Genomic DNA, 23,214 nt, shown 5'->3' on the forward strand with positions numbered 1-23,214 from the left:
GGTCCTCGTTAAACTGTTCTATCGTAAAGTGCTTGACTTCTCGTGCAGGTCGTTGGACTACCGAAGCAGGAATGCCATTCCCTGTGCAGAGGATCAAAATTGTGATGACATGTCTTCGGATCATCCTCAGGGATGTTTCCCAGACCGTCGCCAATAGCCCATTGTGCAGCTCTAGTGCGACGTAAATGAACAACAACAACACTCAATTTGTTACTAGTCTGGATAGTGGTGGTAGTGGGTTCGAATCATGCCTTAACCCTGCATGTATAGTTGTGTTGTCCTTTAATAAATTGTTCTGTCCCGCAGTGGACTGATCGTTAAGACGCGCTAAGCGCTTGTGCGACGTAAATGAACTGCAACAACAACAACTAAATTGTTCAATGTTTTTTTAATTTAAACTAACTAGGGATTATAAGCCGTTTTTCGTATTAAGAACACAAGCCTTCATAATTATATGTGTTACAATATAGAAATAGAGAACTCTTACCTAACATTTTAAGTTCTGATTCTAATTTATAATGGGAATATCTTGCAAAGAGGGATTATAGGCTCATCTAACCTGCTTCCCGGGCCATTCACACTTCATGCGTAAAGATCCCAAATGCTAGTTTCAGAGATGCGAGCAAAAGACTGATTGGTGAGTTTTGCGCAGAAAAATGTACTAAACCAATCAATTCTCGTTCGTTCACAACTCGAATGTGCTCATTTTTCGCATGCAGTGTGAATTGCTCTTAAGGCTAATCTCAGAATTGTGATTCTTCGTATAAGAGAATGAGGTTCGAGAACGATTTAGTTGCATAAGTTCAGAGGATTTAGAAAAATATTTGCCAAATCGCTGTATATATACTAGAATCAGATCTGTTTCCGGTTTTAAGTTTACTATTATACAAGGCTCAGATTTATCGATATATATTCATTATATATTTTTAAATTTATTGTTACGCAAGCATACGCAGTCTTGTGTGCACATTACAATGTACGGCTGGTTAGGATTCAGTAGTTTTAGACTGTCTCTTTAGTGGTTAGGGGCCTCCCTGGCCGAGCGGTATCGCCGGTCCAAACGCTCTGTTAAGCGTGGAGGTAGCGGGTTCGAATCCCGCCGTAACCCTGCATGTATTCTTTGTGATGTCTTTCTCTGAATTGTTCTATCTGTATTTTCTACTTGACAATGACTTATAAGCCTATATATTGAGCACACAAGTCAGCAAATGTATGTAATTTCAATAAAATAAAAATAAATAAATACTTTAGTGGTTATCGCTTTGTTGTGTGTGGTTTTTAGAGTGCTCACGTTCAATAGCTCTTAGTTCGTTGCATGTCAACTCTAGAAGGCTCAGATTATACAATTGCTAGATAGTACATCAACTGTAGACGTCAAATGCAGATTATATGATTGTTGGTATATTCCATTACAGGTATTTAAAATTATTTTTGACTCTTTTAAGCTCTTGTTTCTTATTTTAACTCTTTCAATATATGCCAGTTTTAAGCAGCCTTTTATGAACAGGAACAAATCGAATAACCGAATAAACCATATAACATTAAAGAAAATTTCTGCGCAAAAATAAACCATTATATAATGTAAACACATATTTTGCGCACTGTTATAGAAAAAAAATCGAAGCGCATTATTCCATTAATATTTGTATTTTATGAAAACAAGTCTAAATGCGTAGCTGCATTCAATTAATCTATTTTTTTTGGAACTGTTATGACAACATTCTGCCACAAAATTCAATTCTCTTAATTGAAATTGCACGGTTGTGTAAAAAGAGTAATGGTTTTTCCTCGAATCTGTTCACAGTTTTTCAAACATAAAACTCACCTTAGATTTTTATATTGGACATAAAAATTTGAGAGCCTCCATTATAACGCTATATTTATTTAGTAGAATATGCGGCTAACTGTTAAAAAATAATTTCTTTCCTCTTTTAACATCTTTCAAAAGAAATGACTATCTGCAAGATCAAGGTGACTTTAATCACAGTATTTGTTATTTCTGTATTGATTGATCAAAGTAAGTTATTATAATTATCTGTATATTATTTAAATATCATTATTATCTGTATATTATTTAAATATCATTATTATCTGTATATTATTTAAATATTATTAAATCGATCGCAGTTTAGATAAACAATGTAGATTTAAAAAAATTGAATGAGTTCAGAAATAAATAAAAGTTTTTTTCATAGAAACTTTAACTTTATAGGCAATAAGAGAATATAGTTTTAAAAAATAAATATCTATTGAAGAACTAATTATTTTAATTATACAGTATGTTTTGCTTACAATATATGAGCTCTGTTCCAATTCTTTAAGTTATGAGTAACAAACTATAACACATGTCCTATTATTAACGTTTAATGATTATCGTGCTAACTTTAAGTTTTGCAATGATATTAATTTGTTTCATAATTATTCATATTTTAAGTCTTTACATGGTAAATGCATAACACTTAAATAGAAATGTTTCCTAATTTAAAATCTAAGTAAGGAATCAGAAATGTTTTTATTTGCGTCACAATGCGTATTATATATAGTTATCTCTTAAAAATTTTTGAACTTGGTTTTTCTTATTGAAAGATTTTCTTATTGAAAGATTTTCACCTCTTCAGAACCGTGATCAGTTCACGGCCCAAAATATCATACATGAATCGAACAATTCTGATTCTAATGATCACTTTGCAGCACAAACTTTTTGAAGCTATTTTAATAAGTTTTCATTGTTAATAAATGTAACTAGCCAATCCAATGGTTTTGAAACTTGTGAGGAGTAATGAAGCAGAAGGATTCGATCCAAACAAAATCCAATATTATACTTGTACTATTAACAATAGAGCGTGTTCTTTCAGTTTAACTTTCAATTTCAAATTAACAAGCAAATTCGAATGACTCCACAAACAGTCCCGCAGTAGACTGATCTTTAAGACACAGTTCTCAGCATATAACCGAAGTCAAGCATCACCGGCTGCGATCAGTGTGTGGGTGGGTGACCACTTAGATTAGTCTGCGTTGGGACCGAGGGTGTGCGGTATTGGTCCTTGTTAAACTGTTCTATCGTAAAGTGCTCGACTTCGCTCGCAGGTCGTCGGGTTACCGAAGCGGGGGTGCCACCCCCTCTGCAGAGGATCAAAATTGTGATGGCATATCTTCGGATCATCCTAAGGGATGTTTCCAAGACCGTCGCCAATAACCCATTGTGCAGCTCTAGTGCAACGTAAATGAACTACAACAACAACGACTCCACAAGCATGCTATGATGCTACTCAAGAAGCAAACAGACAGTGATATTATACGCAAATATAGCCGAACACTGGTTTATATTCAAAACATGGCAAATCTTATGATGTGTTGTGATAATTTTCTGAACTTTATTTATGGCTCATGACCTTTTAAAATTTATAAATTGCGGAAAACTTTGATGAATGGTAAAATTACGTGTAAATGTAAACGTAACTCACAGTAATAAAAGTTCCAAGAATATGATTGTTCAAACAGAAGAACATTAAATAAGAGTAGCAATAAATCGGAAGTTTTTTATATTTCTTCCGATTTCAGGAAGCTTGTTATTGTTTACATTCAGTCACTCGTCCACAGAGTGTTATTTTATTCTCAAAAATTGGAATTTTTTTTACGATGAACAATCATTGGGCTGTATTTTTTCTAACAACTATAATGTCACTAATTCGCGTAATTTGTTTTGCGAAACTCGAAGTGGTCAGAAATTTGAAAAAATTGTCCTTACTCGTGTGTCATCTTAGTACACTCTAAAAATTCTCCAGCATTTTTACTTCCAATTATAAAACAATTACCCCGTCTAGCAACTTAATGCATAGTTTTGCGCGCTCACTTAGCTAGCCAACTTACAAGGTTCAGCACCTATCTATAGGTTTTCTTTCATAATTCTTTTATTTTAAGTTTTATTCTCTAGCCGATTGAGTTAATATATTTCTCATGAATCTGTATCGCCAGAAGAGAGTTTTGTAAATCTTGAGTATGCCTTTTTTCTCCATGAAAAACTATTAAAATAGATTCTATGTCTGGTTTTGCCATTTACATAAAGTATGCTTAAAAAAATTAACATAACCTACATTCTCTGCTCTATTTTAAAAAGCAAAATCAAGCTTAAGTGAACATACTATAGTTTCATTCCATAAACAAGAAACTTCATCAGTGTCTAAACGTTAAATCCTTGACGTTAAATCCTAAACGTTAAATCCTTGACGTTTAGACACTGATGAAGGTTCTTGTTTATAGAACGAAGACTATAGGGTATGTCCATTTATGTACTTTCATTTGTGCTCTATTTACGTTTTTTGTCTTATTATATATATATTTGAATGATGCTTGTGCCCGAAACTTTTTTTACTTTTTCCTCTTGAGGCAAAAAAGAGAACACTTTGCTAACTCATTTTAATATCACAAATATACTGAGTTTTCAATTCAATCTCATACCTTATAATCACGATGCTAAAATTTTTATCATCTATGGTTTTCATGTTAACGTATTTAAAATTAAAACGAAAATGACTCTTATTTTTACATATTTATATTTTGTAGGTTATGCTGCTCCTGGTAATATTTCTTTTTATTTTTTATTTTCTATTATGTCTGAATTGACGTAATATTGAAGTAAAACTCGCTTTAAATGTTGACAGCCTGTTAATGGTGAAATAAATAACATTAATCTTACCGAAGTCTAATTTTTCTATAAATAATAGCGTCAATAATCGCATAAAATGAATAAAAAATAATATTTTTAGCATTATTTTTTATTTATTTTCCATATTTATTTTTATTATATTTAGTTTTTAGTATATTTATTTTTTACTTATTATTCCAAGAAATAAAAGTAAATAAAAAGAAAAACTTAATTATCTATCTCTACCTCTTATCACACCATAGTCCGTGTTTGGCAATAACATGGTAGTAGTTTCAGAAAAATAGCAGAAAGCCATTATTAATGTAACCAAATGTGAAATACTATGGAAATCGAGGGAGATTTGTTATAAACCGATCAAGTAGCAATGCAAACAATTTTATATTTAAATCCTGAGATTAAATTTAAGTTTAAAACTAAAGATACTTAATGCCTGTCTGAAGTGTATAAAGAGCCTATGTATCTAACTAGGTTAGCTTTAATGACATAACATATACACAATGGTTGTATGTAGTACATGATTTTAGTTTTCAAATTCATTAGCAAAGTATGCTAGTTTTAAAAAAATATTACTAGCAAAATCAGGGTTAATACAAGGATTTTAAAAGCAGTAGCGCAATACATTTATATGGTGAGAATAATTTAACATAATTATTGCTGTGTGACTTATTGCAATAAAGCGATTGCCGAATGGTAAATATTAAATATTTATATTCGCATAACAATTTAAATTCTCAAATGCGCTATTCCGAATACGGTTGTAATATTGTATTTAAAATCGAGATTTTAAAAACGATATGGAAATTGCTAGACCGGAAGTAAGACAACTGTAATAACTTGAGCCGTGATGGCTGAGGGGATGGAGCGTTCGCCTTCCAATGAGGTCAACCGGGTTTGAATGGCTGGTTGATACGAATTCCGCATCCAGCTTGCACCAACCACATTGCTAACTTGAAATATCCTCAGTGGTAGATGGGTCTAGGGTTAGAGTCCCCTTACCATCAGGCTTACCGTGGGAGATTCTCGTGATCTTCCTCTCCTTGTAACTCAAATGCGGGTTCATTCCATCAAAAAGTCCTCCACAAGGGCAAATTTCTCTTGATCTAGGAGTTCTCTTGTCTTCTGTATTGGGTTCAAAATTACAAGGCTACGGAGTCTAACAATAATAGTCGTAAACCCAAAAATGGGTCGGCTGTTCAACAATAGTTGTAAAATAAAATAAAAAGAAACTGTAGCAACTTCCGAGAAAAAGATTAGAAAATAATGTTAATTTACGACTACTTAGACACAAATTGATATTGACAAAAAGTGATTTTATTTTATTTTATAACCGTCGTTGAACAGCGGACCCAATTTCATGGGTTTACGACTACTTACGTACAACTCCGTAGCCTTGTAATTTTGAACCAATCCAGAAGACAAGGAAACTCCTGGCTCAGTACCCCCAGAGGTATTGATTTGTTGTGGGAACATGGAGGACTTTGAGACTCGACAGATTTAACGTGCATCGGTCACCATTTACTACACGGGGAGTCTTCGGCCGGCGAGGATCGAACCCACGATCTCTTGGATATGGGCCCAGTGCCCTACCGACCAGGCTATCCCTGCCCGACAAAAAGTGATTAGTCAAATTTGAAAATCATAAATCGGAATAACATCATATTAAATATCTTTATATGAACATCTTTGTGGGAAACTAAAAATAAATGCCGAGAAAATGGTCGGAAAATGATGTGGATTGACAATGGAATAGTAGCGATTAAAGCACATAAAAAGTGATTTCTCAAGTTCGAAATTCAGGTCTCGGAAGTAAAATTGCCATAAAAATGTCGGAATTTGAATGACCATATAAAAATACAGTAAAAACGAAAAACAGCTAAAATAACTACCGTGAAAACAACGCGGATTAACGACGGTATCGTCGTTAACCGAGAGCGTCAAGAAGTGATAACTCTGATTCGAAATTCGCGTGACGTATTAAAAATATTGGAATTTAAAAAATTACGGATAAAACGATCAAAAATCCAGATCCGTAAAAGTTTTCAATAAATTTTTGCTACTGCGTTTTTCTGTTACTACTAGCAATTTGCTAGTCTATGAAATCGCGCCATGGTTGAATGTGTCCTAATTGTTTTGATTAATAAAATACTTATAGTTGTGATGTTTTTGTAGAAAAAAAAGTCATTCGCATTATATCGATTAAAAAGGTATGATTTATGTTATAAAAGAAATTAACAGACCCTGCAACTCACCGCAGCTTTCGAGGCACTGCTGAAACTAAATAGATCACTGCTAAAACTTTGAAGATGCTATCGCTTTCTCAGAAATACCGTTAGTTTTGTAGTTTGCTTTTCCATAATCTAGTCACAATATTTCCAGAAAGACTACCGCAATTTTTTAAATAAAATACTATATAAAAGATTAAAAATCAGTTTCCACTTACGCAAAAATTAACGTTATAAAAGATAATTGGGATTTTTAAAATAAGTATTTCAATTATGATTATATCTTAATGTAATATTTTGAATTAATGCTTTTTTCCTTTATTTAATTCCATATTCATTATAAGAAATAATTCGTCAAAGGTTTAAAACGATCAATTCAAATACTCTCATTCATATTTTTAATAAATTTTCATTAACTTAGTTCAGTAAAAATTTAAAGATTTCTCTGTAAGCACATTTCAGATAAATGTAAATCATAGCTTGGATTGTCTTTATTTTGTATGTGTAATCATTTTGTATAGAATAATAAAATTACCTGCTATCTTATACAGGGTACGTAGCCAAATTATTCATCAAAAAATAAGCCCATTTTAAGCACTTTTCAAGCACTCAAAAAATATTTTTAAGCACGTTAAAAAAATATCATAATTAGGCAGGTTTGGAAAGTTTTTGACAATTGACGGTTTTAGCTTGTTTTAACCGTCATGTCAAAAATAGAAACCTTTTGGCATTGTTTTTGACAGTTGTCAAAAATCATGAAATTTTGAATCATGCAAAACGAATGGCGTTTTCATACGCTACGGACTGATAATACGTCGAAATAGGTTGGGGTTGAATTAACGTTGAATAGAACAATGTGAACTGTGTCTTTTTGCATAATTCAATGCGAAAATCAACATGGTAAAAGGAAAAATCTCATTTTGAAAAAGGGAAAATTAAGCACTTTTTAAAAACACCCAATGAAAAAAGCACCTTTAAGGGTTTTTAAAAAACGAAAATCGAAAATAAGCACCTTCAAGCACTTTTTAAAAACGCTACTCACCCCGTTATATAATATAAAATAATATAGTTTTTAAGATCTCAAAATATTTGTAAATAAAATAAAAATGTCTACTTTAATTCATATTTAAAATATTTTAAGACATAAATATATAGTGTCCTAAATTCGAGGAAAAAACACTTTTGCAGCAAATTCATGGGAGATGCAATAAGTTTTCACCCAGAGTTATTTTTCGAGATATGGCTTTGCAGGTATCAAACTTATAAATCAAAGAAATACAATTAAGAATCACATCTTACTTTTTAAATTAATGAAAATCGCATTACGATACTCTTAAAATGTTCACACACGACTTTATTTGAGGCGATACAAAATACAGTAGATAAAATGCAATAGGTAGTTCCTTAGTATATGGTGTAGTGAAATAGCAGAAATGTTCCTTTTCACTACTTTTGGCGTAAAATAGTGGCTCCGAGTTTTGGTGTTCAGTAATACTACATATAATACACATAAGAGACAATGCAGTTATCTTTTACGATACACTTTAAAGAAAGCACAATAAGTTTAGGATGCATAAGCACTAATTCTTAAAATAAAATAAGTTTGCGACTCAAACATACGAATATTACAGTGAGAAATTATCAACACGAACTCACGCTATTTCGTTATCTATTGTAAAAAAGCTACTGAAAATATTCAAACTACGCCAAAGAGCGCCGAAATTTTTGCCTTGAGAAGCGAAAATAATTCACGAATAGTGTGAATACGCGTAAGTTTGTCGTAAGCCTTCCACACTGGTGTAAGAAATTATGAGAATTTTGCACACTTGGTCGATTATCTCTAGAATTATTGAACCGATTTTAATGAAATTTGACATGTACATACAGTGCTACAATACAAAATAAAAACAATTCAACAATTGTAAAACACACTCGTGATAGTGCGTAACACTAGTTGGTGCATGAAGGTATGAAACAGCGGTTGCAGAATAAACAAAAACAAATGAGTTAATAGGTGGTATGGTCCCCTCTTACGGATACACGGGCGCCTTGCAGCGTGATTTCATACTTGAAATAAGGAAGCTTATTATTTCCTCTGTCATTCTGGCTGAATTGTCCTGCGGCAATTTCATACCTTCCCATTCCAACAATTGTTACGCACGATCACGTGCGTGTATTATAATTGTTGAATGGTTATTTGTTTTGTATTGTATCAATGTGTGTACATATCAAATTTCATTAAAATAGGTTCAATAATTCTAGAGATAATAAACCAAGTCTGCAAATTCTCATAATACCTTGCACCAATGTGCATTATTTGTGTCTTGTTTTAACACCTTTTAAAGTGTGCATGATAATTATTATAAGTTATAACTTTTAAGTGGTAAAAAATATGTTCGATTCGATAAGGTTTAATACGAATAATAAATTAAATGAATTTATTTTATTGTACTTTTAAAAATTTATCAATTAACATGAGCAAACTTTCATTATCTTACTCATTTTTTTCCATTATTAGCGGCGAACCTTGGCGGTAATTATGCTTTGACTAGTATATTAATTTATTAAAAAAAACTGAACAATTAAATAATGTTTTAAGGTGTAAAATTCTATATATTAATAAGAATTTTCTGTGATTGTGAGTCAAATAACCTTTGTTCTACAGATCGGATTTTCACGTATTAAGTGCCAATTTTAATGGTTCAAATGCTTGAGCTCAAATGTGTGAGTTAATTAGTAATTAAAATACGAAATTAGGCACAACAACGTACTTCCTCAAAATAGACATACCATTCTTTTCGATGGACTTGGATTCTTTATTTTTAATACAAGGTGTTAACCTCATTCTGGAAGATATGGTCCCAATAAATTAGTCAAGAGTTACAGCTCCTCAAGAGAATTGATTGCAAGAAATAGTCTTTTATATTTTTAAAAATTTTATTTAGTTATGGTCAAAAGAAAAATTAAGAAAGAGGCGTCCAAATTTTGACGTTTTAAACTATATAATTTTAATCGTCCAAATGCAGAACTTGGACGCAATTGGTTGAGTAATATAAAACGTCTTAATTGAAGTTACGTTATTTGACTGATTTGAATTTTAACCCTTATCATTTCGATCAGCACTTAGTTCATGAAAATCTGTTCAGTTTAACGGAAATCATGCAAGGTTGTTTCTTTGACTCAGTGGTATAAAATGAAAATATACTGATGAAATGTTTTTTTTTATTTTTTATTTACAGATTTGTGGCACAATGGTATGTAAGCCTTAATGACACTGTAGTTTATATCAGAGATACATTTCTTACAAGTAAATTAGTAACTAAAACTGTTTTTCAATGTAAAATTAATTTTTTTAAGATTATGCTTTCAAGAACTTCTCACCAAAAAAATAATTTTCCCCCGAAATTTATTAGTTATTGTTTTAGTTTCCTTGGACACTAATTTCTTTCAAATAAAAAAAAATTTCAAAAATTTCAAAAATTCATAATTTTTTTGTATCACATTAAAAAATATCGCTTTCTTACAATTTTTTAAAATTGAAATATTTTTTAGATTTAATTACAAATATTTAATTTTAGTATTACTTATTTTATCACTTATTTGTTAACACGAAGAACTTTAATCAAGGCTTATTGCAAAAGATACAACAATATTTTAGCTATTTTTCAAAAGCACCACAGGAATTTTAGCATTTTTATCATTTGCTATACACCGTTTTGTTAGTTTTTGTATGGCAGTATCTTAAAATCTGCCGCCTGGGAATCGAGTCAACATTCCATAGCAGCCTGTACGTTTTCTTCTATAGAAAAGTGGCGCTCAGACAGTAATTTCTTAAGATACAAGAATAAGTGATTATGGTGCAATTTCAGGTATTGTTACACAATGAATTCCACAAAAAAAAAAAGAAGAAAAATAGTTCTCTGCGAGGTTCTCTGAAAATTGCCCTATAGTTCCGATCTAACTCCCAGTGACTTCCTGTTCTTGCACTAGAAAAAATTCCCATTCTGTCAAAGCTTTAACTCACGGAAACATGTCGGCAGCTCTCACGGATCCAGTACCAGACAGCAGACATCTATGATATGGGATTACAAAAACTATATCACTATCTCATGAGTGTTAAAATTCCGGTGTTTTTTTTTTTTGAGATATATAAATATTTATGTATTTTTTGCAGTAAATATTCTAGGGTATTTGTGCTTTATTTCTTTAATTTATATCACATTTTCTGGGAATACCCTGTTTACACTAGCAGGTAAGCCAGCTTGAGATGCGATCTTTCTTAAAGTGGTGGCAACACTTGAAAAGAACGTTCTTAAGTTTTTAGGCTACTCATTTTCCCAAGATGGCTGACGCAGAGAAGATGGCTATGCATGAAAAACGAATAAATGAAAAAAAGTAATTGGACCGATAGCGAAATTCAGACTTTAATTTATGTTTGGAGGAATCAAAAAATCGATTTACTAGGCCAGAAGAGAAATAAAAAAGTTTATGAGCAAATGGAACATGATTTGTCTAAAATTAATGACAAAAAAAAAAGCAAAGTGATGTTTTTGTACTCAAAACAAACAACAATGCCCAGTTTTAATATATCCCCATATCCAAAAAAAGCTTTAGTTAAGCTGTCTCAAATATCTGTAAATGGAAACTGATTTAAGCTCTCGCTGCTTAAAGTTAAGCTTTCTTTGCCTTAAGCTAGCTAAAACTTACTAGTGTAAGCAAGATATAACTCTCGTGTATTAAGGGTGTTTTGATGGATATATATTTCATAATAAATAAAATATTGTCAAAGCCAGAAACACTAATCTTCGTAACTTATAACTCGGCTCAGTAGTCAGGAACTCTGTTGCCTCAATTCTTGTACCAAATTCGCCTTTGTGGAAAAGTGTTTCAGTTAAATTTGACCACATATTAATAGCAGGAAGTAAAAACCATGAAAATATCTTACAAATAGCTAAACTATAAACGATCCATGAATATTCTACTAACTGCCGACCAGGTGGCCGAGTGGTTAGCGTGCCTGACTGCGGAGCCTATGGTTGCGGGTTCGAATCCCACACAGGGCAGGGATGTTTCTTTCTCTCCGTGTCCTATGTCTTTTCTTCTTTCTTCTGTGTGATTGTGTGACTGTAACCCGCTCTATAAACTGGTTTGTGGTTGTATGACGTGGGCGACGCTACTCCACCGCCGTAGCTTTCGGATAGGTGCCCACTGGGTAACGATAAGAGAGTAGTAATTCTGGCATTTCTGAGTCTAATGGGAAATAGACCCAAGTGCCCGCCATTAACCAAAAAAAAAAAAAAAATTCTTCTACTAATTTGTATATTTTACGTCAGTATTGTACTCTATGCAGTATCAGTGAGCAATATACGAATTCGCAGTTACATTATCGCAGTTACATAATAGCATTCACATTATCGCAGTTCAGAGCTAAGTTGTTGGAGTTAGATGCACAGTGAGCAAAATAAAAAAGGACCACCCTGAATAACTTTTGATCTAATGATCGGATCGTCATGTTCTAGGACTCAATCTTAATGGTTCGAGGGGGTGATCTGAAATATGTTAATTGATTAGTGCAGGCGATATTTTTAGTTACGAAATCAGACACAAAAACATACTTTCTCTGAATAAACATACCTTTATATCGTCGGATTCGGACTCTTGAGCCCCAATATATATAGGGGAAGCCGCAATCTGAAAAATATGGTCCTAATAGATTGGTCAGGAGATCGCAGAATGTTAATTTTACTTTTTGTATATTTCACCATATCTCGAGAATTCATTAAGCGAATTGAAAAATATTTGTCCACAATCATGAAATTCGTTAATCTAATGATAATTTCATACAAAATATAACTTTTAGCAAATATGTATTATTTTTTATTATTTTATTTAATAATAGTCGAATAAAATTTTAATGTATGGGCATTTTTAAAGTACTATAAGAAATGGAATTTTAAATGGCAAAATACAAAGCTTTATTGAAATTGATAAAATAGTTAATGAGAAATCAAATTTAGAAAAAAATTGCAAGTTCAATATTCAATTTCTCAGGAATTATTGGTGATCAAATTTTACATTTTTTCATTTAAAGTTGAATTTTTTAAAATGATGTGAACATTTTTATACCTTACAGTTCAAAATTTTCTTAACTGTTATTAAACAAAATAATAATAAAAAATAATAAATATTTACTGAAAGTAATATTTTGCATAAAATTATCTTTGGATAAAAGAATTTTATATTTTTATTCAAAAGTTTTAAATTCACTTTAAGAGTTCTTGAGATATGGCAAAATACGCAAAAAATAAAATTAACATTAATGAGTCCAAACTTTGGACCACTTTCTGACGTTATGCGTTATATTAGGACCGTCTCTCCTAGATTGCAACTACCCCGTATAATTTTGGAGTCAGAAGTCCGAATTTGTCAAAAAAAGGTATGTTTATTCAGAGAAAGTGTATTTTTGTCTGATTTCGTAACTTAAAATATCGTCTGCACTAATTAATTAGGCATGTTTTAGGTCACCCCCTCAAATCCTTTAGATTGAGTCCTAGAACGTGAAGATCCGATCATTAGATCAAAAGTCATTTTGGGTGGTCCGTTTTTTATTATTTTCATTGGTATTTCTAAATTTATCTGAAACCGTATTCTTAACTTGTTTATAGCTATACTTTTAAAACGAGTTTTTATAAAACTAAATTTTAAAATCAACTGTAATTGGATGCCTGCAAGTGAAGTTACGGTAAGTATCGAACTTGATTGGTTACTAAATCGTGACTTTTGTTTATGCCACGTTTCTACAGCCAATCAGGTTCGAGACCCATGCTAGGTATCGCTTGCAGGTAAAGTTTTGAATCATTCTTGATTAAGCGCTTTGGAAAATTTATTTAACGTGATAATAAAATCAAGCCTAACTTTAACACGCCGTCTGGTTTAAACGCGATCTTCTTATGTTCTGAAAAGCAACACGAATGGAGGAATCGTACTAAATCATTTAGATAGATAGAAAAATCTCTTACTATTATTGATAATGCTAAAGATTTTATTTAATTTTAGAAATAAGTACTAATTGAAATTAAAATAATAAGCTGCGCTCTAAAAAGAAAAACAATGGAGAAAAGATACTTATTATATGAGGAAAATCGTGAATAATTGCCTTACCATTATTAAGGAAAAAATGCTTAAATTTAATATAAGTTAAAATTGAAGTAAAAATTAAGCTATGAATTAAATACCAAAATTAATGGAGAAAAGTTATACATTTTGTGGAACCGAAAAAAACCACAATTTTATCAATGACGCCATTGAGGCTTTATTTTGGTAATTGATACTAAGTGAAAAAAATAAGCTATGTACTAAAAAGTAAAATTAATGGAGAGATTGAACTAATTTGCATCGGAGATGTAGCAAAAAATTGCCATCTTACGATTAACGCCATTGATGCTTAATTTATTTTAATATTACGTGCTAATTAGATGAGTTGAGTTTAAATAATGATACTGCTAAATGATACTGAATAATAGTTAATCCATATTTTTCTGGGATAAACTACTAAAATGTGTTTTGCTCAATCTAATAACGTAAAGCCACTGGAAAAAGCAGCAATTAATAATAATTTTTTAAAAAAAGGAATGGAATTATTTCAGCATTAATTTTTGTGCTGGTATATGTCTCTCAATTTTGTACGTAATTTTGCAGTGTTGATAAATAATGATTTATTGATTCTTTTTTTTTTTTTTCACCCCGTACGAGAATGGGCTAGTGCTCTATAAATCATGTATCTTTCTCAATCCTGATTTGACGAATTGATAATTGGGTTAATCGTTCCATCGACGGGGCTAAAATTCTAACTGTCCGTGTATTCTTGGAAGGTTCAGTTTATTCTTCGTTTCGTCATGACACCCCGCATTTATTTTGGCTAGTTTAATAGCATTGATAGCTGATATCGTTATACTTTGAAAATTAACTTTCTGAATGACTAAAAGATATTAGCTTCTTTTAAAATATTAAGTTATTAAAAAATTTAACATTTTTAAAATTTATGTATATTTTTAGTCGGAGATTTGGCCAGGAGTGAGTATAAATAGTTCTTTAATTTAAATTACGCGAAAGAACTTAATTTTTTTTTGAAACTGTGTCTTCTTTCAATTAAACAAAAATATACTATCTGTGCATGTAAATGAGCATATTAATAACTAATTAAAATTATAGTAAGTTAATTATAATAAACAGTTTTTTGTAATTCTGTAGTAATTATGCTTACTGTTCGTTTAAAATAAGAGGCAAGTTGTAAATTATTCTTTAGTTAGAAAAGAAAAGTAACCCCTTCCCTATGTTCTATGGCATTGTCATTTCTAAGCATGTACCTGATGTTCCTTAATATATATTTTTATCAACTTTAATATAAACTTGGACTCATAACAAAAAATTAAGTCATGAAAAATTATCTACGAAAAAGGCGCAATATAATATTTAGGAGGAAAAAAAGGTGATATCGACAATGTACAAAGTTATTTAAGGCAAAAATAGGACAGCAAATAAATAAAAAAAAATAATAAAAAAACTCAGTTCATTATTCGGATGGAATCAGGACTTTTTGTTTTTCGGTAAGAAGTGCCAAACACAGTTCTTTTCGGCAAATACATTCTTTTATTTATTTATTTTTAAGTTTATAATAATCTCCTTTGCTCTAATTGACCTTCGTAATGATTCGTCAAATTTTTTTGACAACGTTTTTTTTTTCCTTTCCTTTTGCTATTAAAATGAAATCCGCAAAGGTTTTTCTGAATCTATAAATCACGAATGGTAATGAGGGTCGCTGTTTTTATAAAAGCTGAAATCTTTGGATGCCTTAAAAAATATTATTTCAAATTCATCAATTAATCATATTGGATATTGTTTAAAACTTACTTCAAAATCACTTTTTTAATCACATTTAAGCAGTAAGCTGAAATAAACTTTATAGTGCATGATATTCCTAAATCTTGATCAAGTTTTTCTTATTTCTCCTCATAGAGAAGAGCAAGACAAAAAAATTTTAACACAAGGTGTTCTGTAATCTCCACCCTTAAAGTATATTTTTAGAATCCTTTTTATAAATAACGGCAAAAAATTTAACTCATTGGGAGTATCATAATAAGGTTCAAGTAGGAAAAATACGTAGAAATGCTATCAAAATCTGAGAAACTAGTTCAGAAAGCGGATGTAGAAAGCATCGAAACATGTTTGTTTGATCGAAATAACAAGAGTTACATACAGGAGGAAAATATTGTAGAGTCAATTCATGAAATTTTGTGCAGTTGAAATTTTTTTTAAATATTTTCTAAAATTTTTGGAGAGAGATATAAAATTTGACGAAAAAACAGCGATGCGCAGAATATGATTGGTGTGATATATTTATTAAATTTCCTCTAAATAATAAAGTTTTATTGAATTTATGAAGTTTTACTGAGTTTTATCACTTTTATTAAACATTAAAACTTCGATAATCAAATTAAAATATGAGTAAAATCACCCTCTGCTACTTTATTTTCAATAATTTTTTTCTAGCGATCACTGAAACAGGTAAATGCAATCTGTTCTTTAAACTTTCATACACTGAATACTGCAAATTCTTGAAAGAATTGAATGGAAAAATTTGTACAATGATATTAGTTGATTCAAAACTTCGCTTCAAAAATATATAAATAGAAAAAAAGTCAACATGTTTCAAGCACTTAAAAAAAGGCGCCCATTTTCAAAACTTTCCAGACCCGAATGAAAAGAAACAAAAGTGATTTAAAATATAAAACAAAGTTTCCAACAAAAAATGGAAAAATAAAGGTGAGAAGTAAAACTGCGACCGAAAAGGAAAAATCGGGGTAAAATGCATTTCCACGTGCTATGGAGGGCTGTTGAGGAACTAATGTCTTTAACAAGGGAATCGGCATTTATATGAATAAAACAAGATTCCAGGCCATCAAGATAAGATGATGAGACTAGGTTGGAAATAATCTCGGCATTGTCGAAATTGAATTTTTGCCCGATATTGCAACATTGTGCTACAATTGGTGATTTCTCGTATTATTGATAACGGGTACATCTATCGTGTTTCTTAATTCCAAATTTTAAAGAGAGTCTAGTTTGTACGATATTTGACTATTCATAAATTTTTGAATCACAATAACTTTTTAATCAAGTAAAATCTTACCATTTCAGTTTCTTGGGATTATTTATTCAAGTGTTTAATGATAGTTCAAAACGCGTGCTCTATGTTATTTCTAAAATACTCGTTCACTGAACATTTTTATAACAATTGGTACCCGTTTCCTTGTTTTAGTAATGTGTAATTACGTCAAAATTAATTGTTGAGACTAAATCGAGGTTTATCACTAAAAAGAAAAACTCCTCAGCAGTGTCTAGGGATGATAATGTTGCCTGTACCAGTTCAGGTGGATCCTCGTGTTGCCGAGACTGCCAGGAATAGAGATGCCTTAACTTATCTGAAATATAAGGATGAGATGTCACAGCCTTATGTCAAATAGTTCAGATATTGTTGGTTCCAAGATTCTTTTTGCGGATGGCAAACACGCGTCCATACAGGTCTGGTTGAGAAATGCCATTATGTTTATTTTTTATAACCGTCGTTAAACAACCGACTCAATCTTATTGACTTAACTACTACTAATGTTCAACTCCGTAGCCTTGTAATTTTGAACTTAATAAAGAAGACAAGGGAACCCATGGCTCAAGTATTGGGAAAAATTTGCCTTCGCGGAGGACTTTTTGAAAGAACTAACCCGCATTTGCGTTACATGGAGAGGAAAACCACGAAAACCTCCCACAGTTAGCCTAACGGCAAGGGGACTATAACCCATTATCCATCTACCACTGAGGATATTTTACGTCAGCACTGTGGTCAGTGCAAGCCGGATGCGGAATTCGTATCAATCAGACATCGCTGGGATTCGAACCTGGTTCACCTCATTTGACGGCGAACGCTCTATCCCTGATCCATCACGGCTCGAGGAAATACCATTAGGCCGAAGATGTTCAAAGAATATAGTGGCCAGACAGATTCCTAGATCTGAAAGAAAGGGTCTAAGAAGCACTGCTCTTGGCAGAAGAATTACAGCTTGTCACAACCTCTCAAAACTAAAAACTTCTCTTATGAAGAAATTATTTTATTGTCTAAAGACCATAGGTCCCGAAATATTTGTCAACCTCGTAAACAGCTTGATGTAACCTGCATTGCTGTTGTCGATCATACACGAATCATTCATGTATTTTCTTGCTGTGATTACCATTGATTACCATCGAAAATGGTAGTCGCTAATTCTATTTTAGCTTTTTGGTTCCCCTACCCTCGCCTAACTCTAAATTTCGCACATCAAAAAATTTTTTTACGAATTTTCAAAATTCGTTTCAAAAAAAATTATTCAAGCTTTATCAGATTGTTTATAACAGGAATTATCTTAATTTAATAAACAGATATGTTTGTATATTGCGTAAAATGCTTTTAAATATTTAAAAAAAAGATAAAATTTTACTTATTTTTGTGCACTTTACAGTGAGGGACACTGCTCACGGTAAGAACTTTCTGATTTTACAAATACTATTTCTCGTGACCTAATCTTTATTGTTAAAGACTAATAATTATTTTTAAATTGGTTGAGAAAAAGACTATGAAATTTTAGCTAAGAGAAGAAGACTATGAAAATTAAAATAAGTTATTAAATTATTCTTTGATTGTCGATTAAAAACCTTACTAAATTTGCAGATATTAGAATATTTACCTGCGATTAAGTTAACTGTCTTATGTTCGAATATAAAACATATCAATTTGGTAATTAGGACAGTATCATCTAGTTGAATGATAAGGGGAAAAAACTTATACAATTTGGTAATGACAGTCAAAATTTAACTGCGAATAATAATTGATTTCATTTCAAAATTCTCTAATTTTGTTAAGTCCCAAATGGCAAAGATTAAAGTTGATACAAAGATTAAAGTTGAACAAATCTTGATAATGGTCCTAACAATTTCTACTTTTTTTTAAACAAAAAATTATTAAAAGGAGGCATATTTTTTATGTTTTAGCCTGTGCACAGAACAGTTCTTAAAAGTTTCTAAAATGAATTATTAACAAAACATTTTAACATTTAATGACAGAGTGGCTTAACTATCATTTATGAGCGTAGAGTTACGCTACTGCTAGAAAAATCGTAAAACGTATTGCACTAGAATGGACTGTATACAAGACAATAAAATATTTATTCAAAGTAAGAATTATTGTTTTATTTTAACCTAAAATGTTTTTACAAGTATGATAATTTCGACAGAATTTTTTTCTCTGCGTGAGAAGGACGGATCTAAAAATAACAATCTTAAGAAACATCCTTTCGTCCTCTAACACTTCCTTTGATGTTTTGAGTCCTGACTTTACTTCCTGGGGAATAGCGTTTTTTTTTCTTTCGCCGTTTAAATACTAATTAGTTACCTCTAACGAGTGCATGGATTTGCTTCACTTTTGACAAAGAATGTAAAAAATAGATGTTAGGGGTAATGTTTATGGAACACCCTTTATATATTGTAGATCTCGAACGCAGTCTAGTGTTTATTCAGTGAAGAATTATAACTTCATTTTGAATGGTGTTTTCTTTTAATTTTTTTCAATGCATTTTCATAATAAAAATTTAATTTTTCAGGTACTGTAGGTCTTGGTAAGCATGAATCACATGTATTTTCCTCAATACAACCCCAATTATGAACATTTAATTTAACTTAAGCTGATAAATTAATTTGTTTCAGATAAAAAAAGTTTATTTGGTGGATAAATTGAATTTTATAAAATTTAACAAGAAGTTAATTTAACATTTCTAAAATCATTGAAAGTCTGAACATGCTGACTTAATTACGAAATACCAATTATTCGTTTAAATATTGAAATCTACTAATAAATTTTAAATCAAGTAATAAATTCCGAAAAATAATTTAAAAAGTCCATGCCAAATTAATGAATAGTACAGTTACTCTCTAAATAGATGACATACTTTTGAATTTTAATTCGTAGTATGAAATAATTTTTCTGAAATAAATTGCTTTTCCTTTTTATTACTTCTTTTGCGTACGTAAATTCGCAGAAGGCTTTATTTTTGTGAATTCTATGCAAGTTGTCAACATGCAATTTTCTTATTAAGAATTTCAAATTATCCATGGATCTCATGTATTTACTGAGTGTTTAAATCTTCGATTTTAATGAATGCTTCATACCAGACCCGTAGCCAGGGGGAGGGGACCGTCGGGACAAATCCCCCCCCCTTTCGAAATTCTGGGATTCAAACTTTTTAGTCTTTCTTTGAGCCTCTCAGTAAAAAGAAAAACAAAAACTGTCGAATCAAACCTTTTATAAACTAACTTTATTAAGCATATTTCGGGATATTCCGGTTCGTCCTAAAAAAGTAATCGAAAAATTTCTTCAAATCCCCGTCGCATGTCTTTGTAAACTTTGTTTACAAATTGATTATAATTATTATGTAATATTAATTGAAAAATAATTATTATGTAATATTTTTTAATTACTAGTTTAACTTTTGCAAACAACAGAATAAACAATATTTGTTACAATGTTTTCCACCTACTTTGCATGTCTGAAACCGTCCTTGCTTCTTACCATATCCCCCCCCCCCTCCGAAGAAAAATCCTGGCTACGGCCTTGCTTCATACTGTTTGGCCATTTCGAGACGAGCCTCACTAAAAGCAACCTGACTAATAAATATTTTGTAAATGATTGTGAGACAGTGCACACAGAAGCTTGCGGTATCATACAAAAGTAATTGATAATTGATACTCTGTCGGTATCAATTATCAATGAAATGTTTTCAATCCATCGAAGAATAAGATTTAATAATAAGATAATGAGTGAGTATATTTGTTTATAGTAAACCACTCTATTTTATTTATTTTGTTATTAACCACTTGCGCTGGCAATAAATTTACAGACGCGCTTACCCAAACATTCAAGTCATTGCGAGATGTGTTCAATAACAAATAGCAATAATAGCCTAACGAAATGGCAACAATCTTTTAAAGCTGTGGTGGTTCAGGGGATAGAGCGCTCACTTCCCCATGATGTGACCCAGGTTCAAATCCCAGCGATGGCTGGTCGATATGAATTCTGCACTCCGCTCGCACCGTTCTGACGTGGGCTAGAGCCCCCTTGCTCTCCGATGAACCATGAAAGATTTTCGTAGTTTCTTTCTCCACGTAACGCAAATGCGGATTACTTCCATCAAAAAGTCCTCCGTAGTGGCTAGTTTTTTTTTTTTTTTTACTTTTTTTATAACCATCGTTAAACAGCCGACTCAATTTTTGGGGTTTACGACTACTAATGTTCATCTCCGTATCCTTGTAATTTTGAACCCAATCCAGAAGACAAGGGAACTCCTGAATCCAGTATTGGGAGAAATTTGCTTTCGTGGAGGACTTTTTGAAGGAGCTAACCCGCATTTTCTTACATGGAGAGGAAGATCACGAGAACCTCCCACGGTTAGCCTGACGGCAAGGGGACTCTAATCCATGATCCGTCTACCACTGAGAATATTACACGTCAGCACTGTGTTCGGTGAAAGCCGGATGCGGAATTCGTATTGACTGGGATTCGAACCCGGTTCACCTCATTGGAAGGCGAACGCTCTATCCTCTGAGCCATCGCGGCTCGTGGTGGCTAGTTTGTCCCAATGCTTTGTGTTCTGGGTTGAGTTCAAAATTACTAGGTGCGGAGTTGAACATTGGTAGTTGTAACTCAAAATTGGGTCGGCTGCTCAACTCCGATTTTAAAATATTTTCTATTTCTGTGATACTAATTTCGAGCGTCTTTTTCCTGTGATAATCCTGTGTTGATTCCCTGTCGACGTGTACAGCAAGTCATTGGCTATTTCATGACAAACATGGCGTTATGCGTTTTTCCAGTGCTAGTGGTTAGTAAATCATTTAAAATCTGCATGTTATAATTTGACGAAAAATATTTTCTCTGTAGCGTCAAGAATTACTAACGGTAAGATAAGAATTATTTTATTCCTTAAGAACAGTACGATAGTCTCTTTAAAGGTCTATTTTATTGCCTTTTATGTCATATTATCACCGTTAATATGGGATAGTTATTTGTTTACTCACATGTAACTTATATGAATTTATTACATAAATTTAGTTCCTTCCTGTACTGAAACTGCAAAACTGCTAAAAACTTTAGTAAATAAATTTTATGATGTTGATGTCAATAATAGTGCTATTAATTGTTTTTTTTAGTTCTATTTTTAAGGTTTTGTCGAAAAATAGTGAATAGTGAAATATATTTCAAATAAGGTTTTTTGTATAGCACACTTAAGATTCTTAAATAAAACAATAATAATAAAACAATAACATTAAGAAAACTACTCTTTGACATTTGTGGCGTTAATTGACTTTTTCAGTTGTTATCCGGCTGCTGGATCAAGAAGTAAGATAGGTATACGATTTCCATTTCGATTACAAATCGAACTGGAAGAATCCGTTTTGGATTATTGTTTAGTCCAGTCAAAAGTAAACAAATATTTTTTTGAGACTTCGATATAGTTTTTAAAGAAAAAATTAGCTCTTTTTCAGCGAAACTGTTAAGGCTAGTGATTAAAAAAAACATTAACAGATGAGTACGTTTTGAACATGCTTCCAGCATTATGTATGAAAATTCGAGAAAATATTTATCAAATGCTAAATTTTAATATAATATCAAAATTTCGTATTTTTTATTATATTCCATCTTTTATTTTGTAGCTGTCATGCTAAAAAGTAAGCATTTTGGTTGTTTTTGAATAAATATTAACTTTACGTATTTTCAGTGTTCGATGATTATTAAATTATATATTAACGAAATTTAAGCTACTAGATAAATAGAAAAATATACTTAATATATTAAACATTAATTGAATCGTGATTTTTATTTATAATTAATAGATATTTGTTAATGTTTTAAAATATGAGCGTACTGTGATTATGATGCAAAATAGAACAATTTTATGAAAAATTTTTAAAGTTCCAGAAAATATTTAGTTTAAAAATTAGGCAAGATAGGTAGAACTCCGACCCATCCCAGGGGGTATACGGAGATAAAAAAAATTTATTATTACATTAAAAAATTAAGCTAAAAACTAAAAGTACAATATATTTTGCCAAATGACAGTGGCGGTGATCCGTTAAAAGTGAATTAACAAAAAATATTGACAATTAGAAACATGTTTTAAAATCAATGAAAGCTAAAAGCGCCGGTGTAAATGTCGAGAATTAAATTATTATAATGGTCGTGACGAATGG

The 23,214-nt window shown here is 31.5% G+C and overlaps 1 long non-coding RNA gene across 3 annotated transcripts in view; it reads left to right on the top strand.

Annotated features, from left to right (window-relative positions):
* Positions 1-1,632: 1,632 nt before the first annotated feature.
* LOC147816564 (uncharacterized) overlaps positions 1,633-23,214 on the top strand; it is a 127,030-nt gene continuing 105,448 nt past the window's right edge. For 2 of the 3 annotated variants that reach the window (XR_015435440.1, XR_015435441.1), the window contains exons 1-10: positions 1,633-2,017; positions 4,564-4,578; positions 9,407-9,421; positions 10,128-10,142; positions 14,944-14,961; positions 16,438-16,452; positions 18,438-18,455; positions 19,575-19,589; positions 21,905-21,922; positions 22,678-22,692. This is a non-coding gene — a long non-coding RNA (uncharacterized LOC147816564). The remainder of the gene's footprint in view (positions 2,018-4,563; positions 4,579-9,406; positions 9,422-10,127; positions 10,143-14,943; positions 14,962-16,437; positions 16,453-18,437; positions 18,456-19,574; positions 19,590-21,904; positions 21,923-22,677; positions 22,693-23,214) is intronic. The other variant, XR_015435442.1, reaches the window with a different exon arrangement.

Source organism: Parasteatoda tepidariorum, chromosome 1, assembly GCF_982258835.1.
Source record: "Parasteatoda tepidariorum strain Cologne lab strain chromosome 1, Ptep-v5.0, whole genome shotgun sequence".
NCBI classification, from domain to species: Eukaryota; Metazoa; Arthropoda; class Arachnida; order Araneae; family Theridiidae; genus Parasteatoda; species Parasteatoda tepidariorum.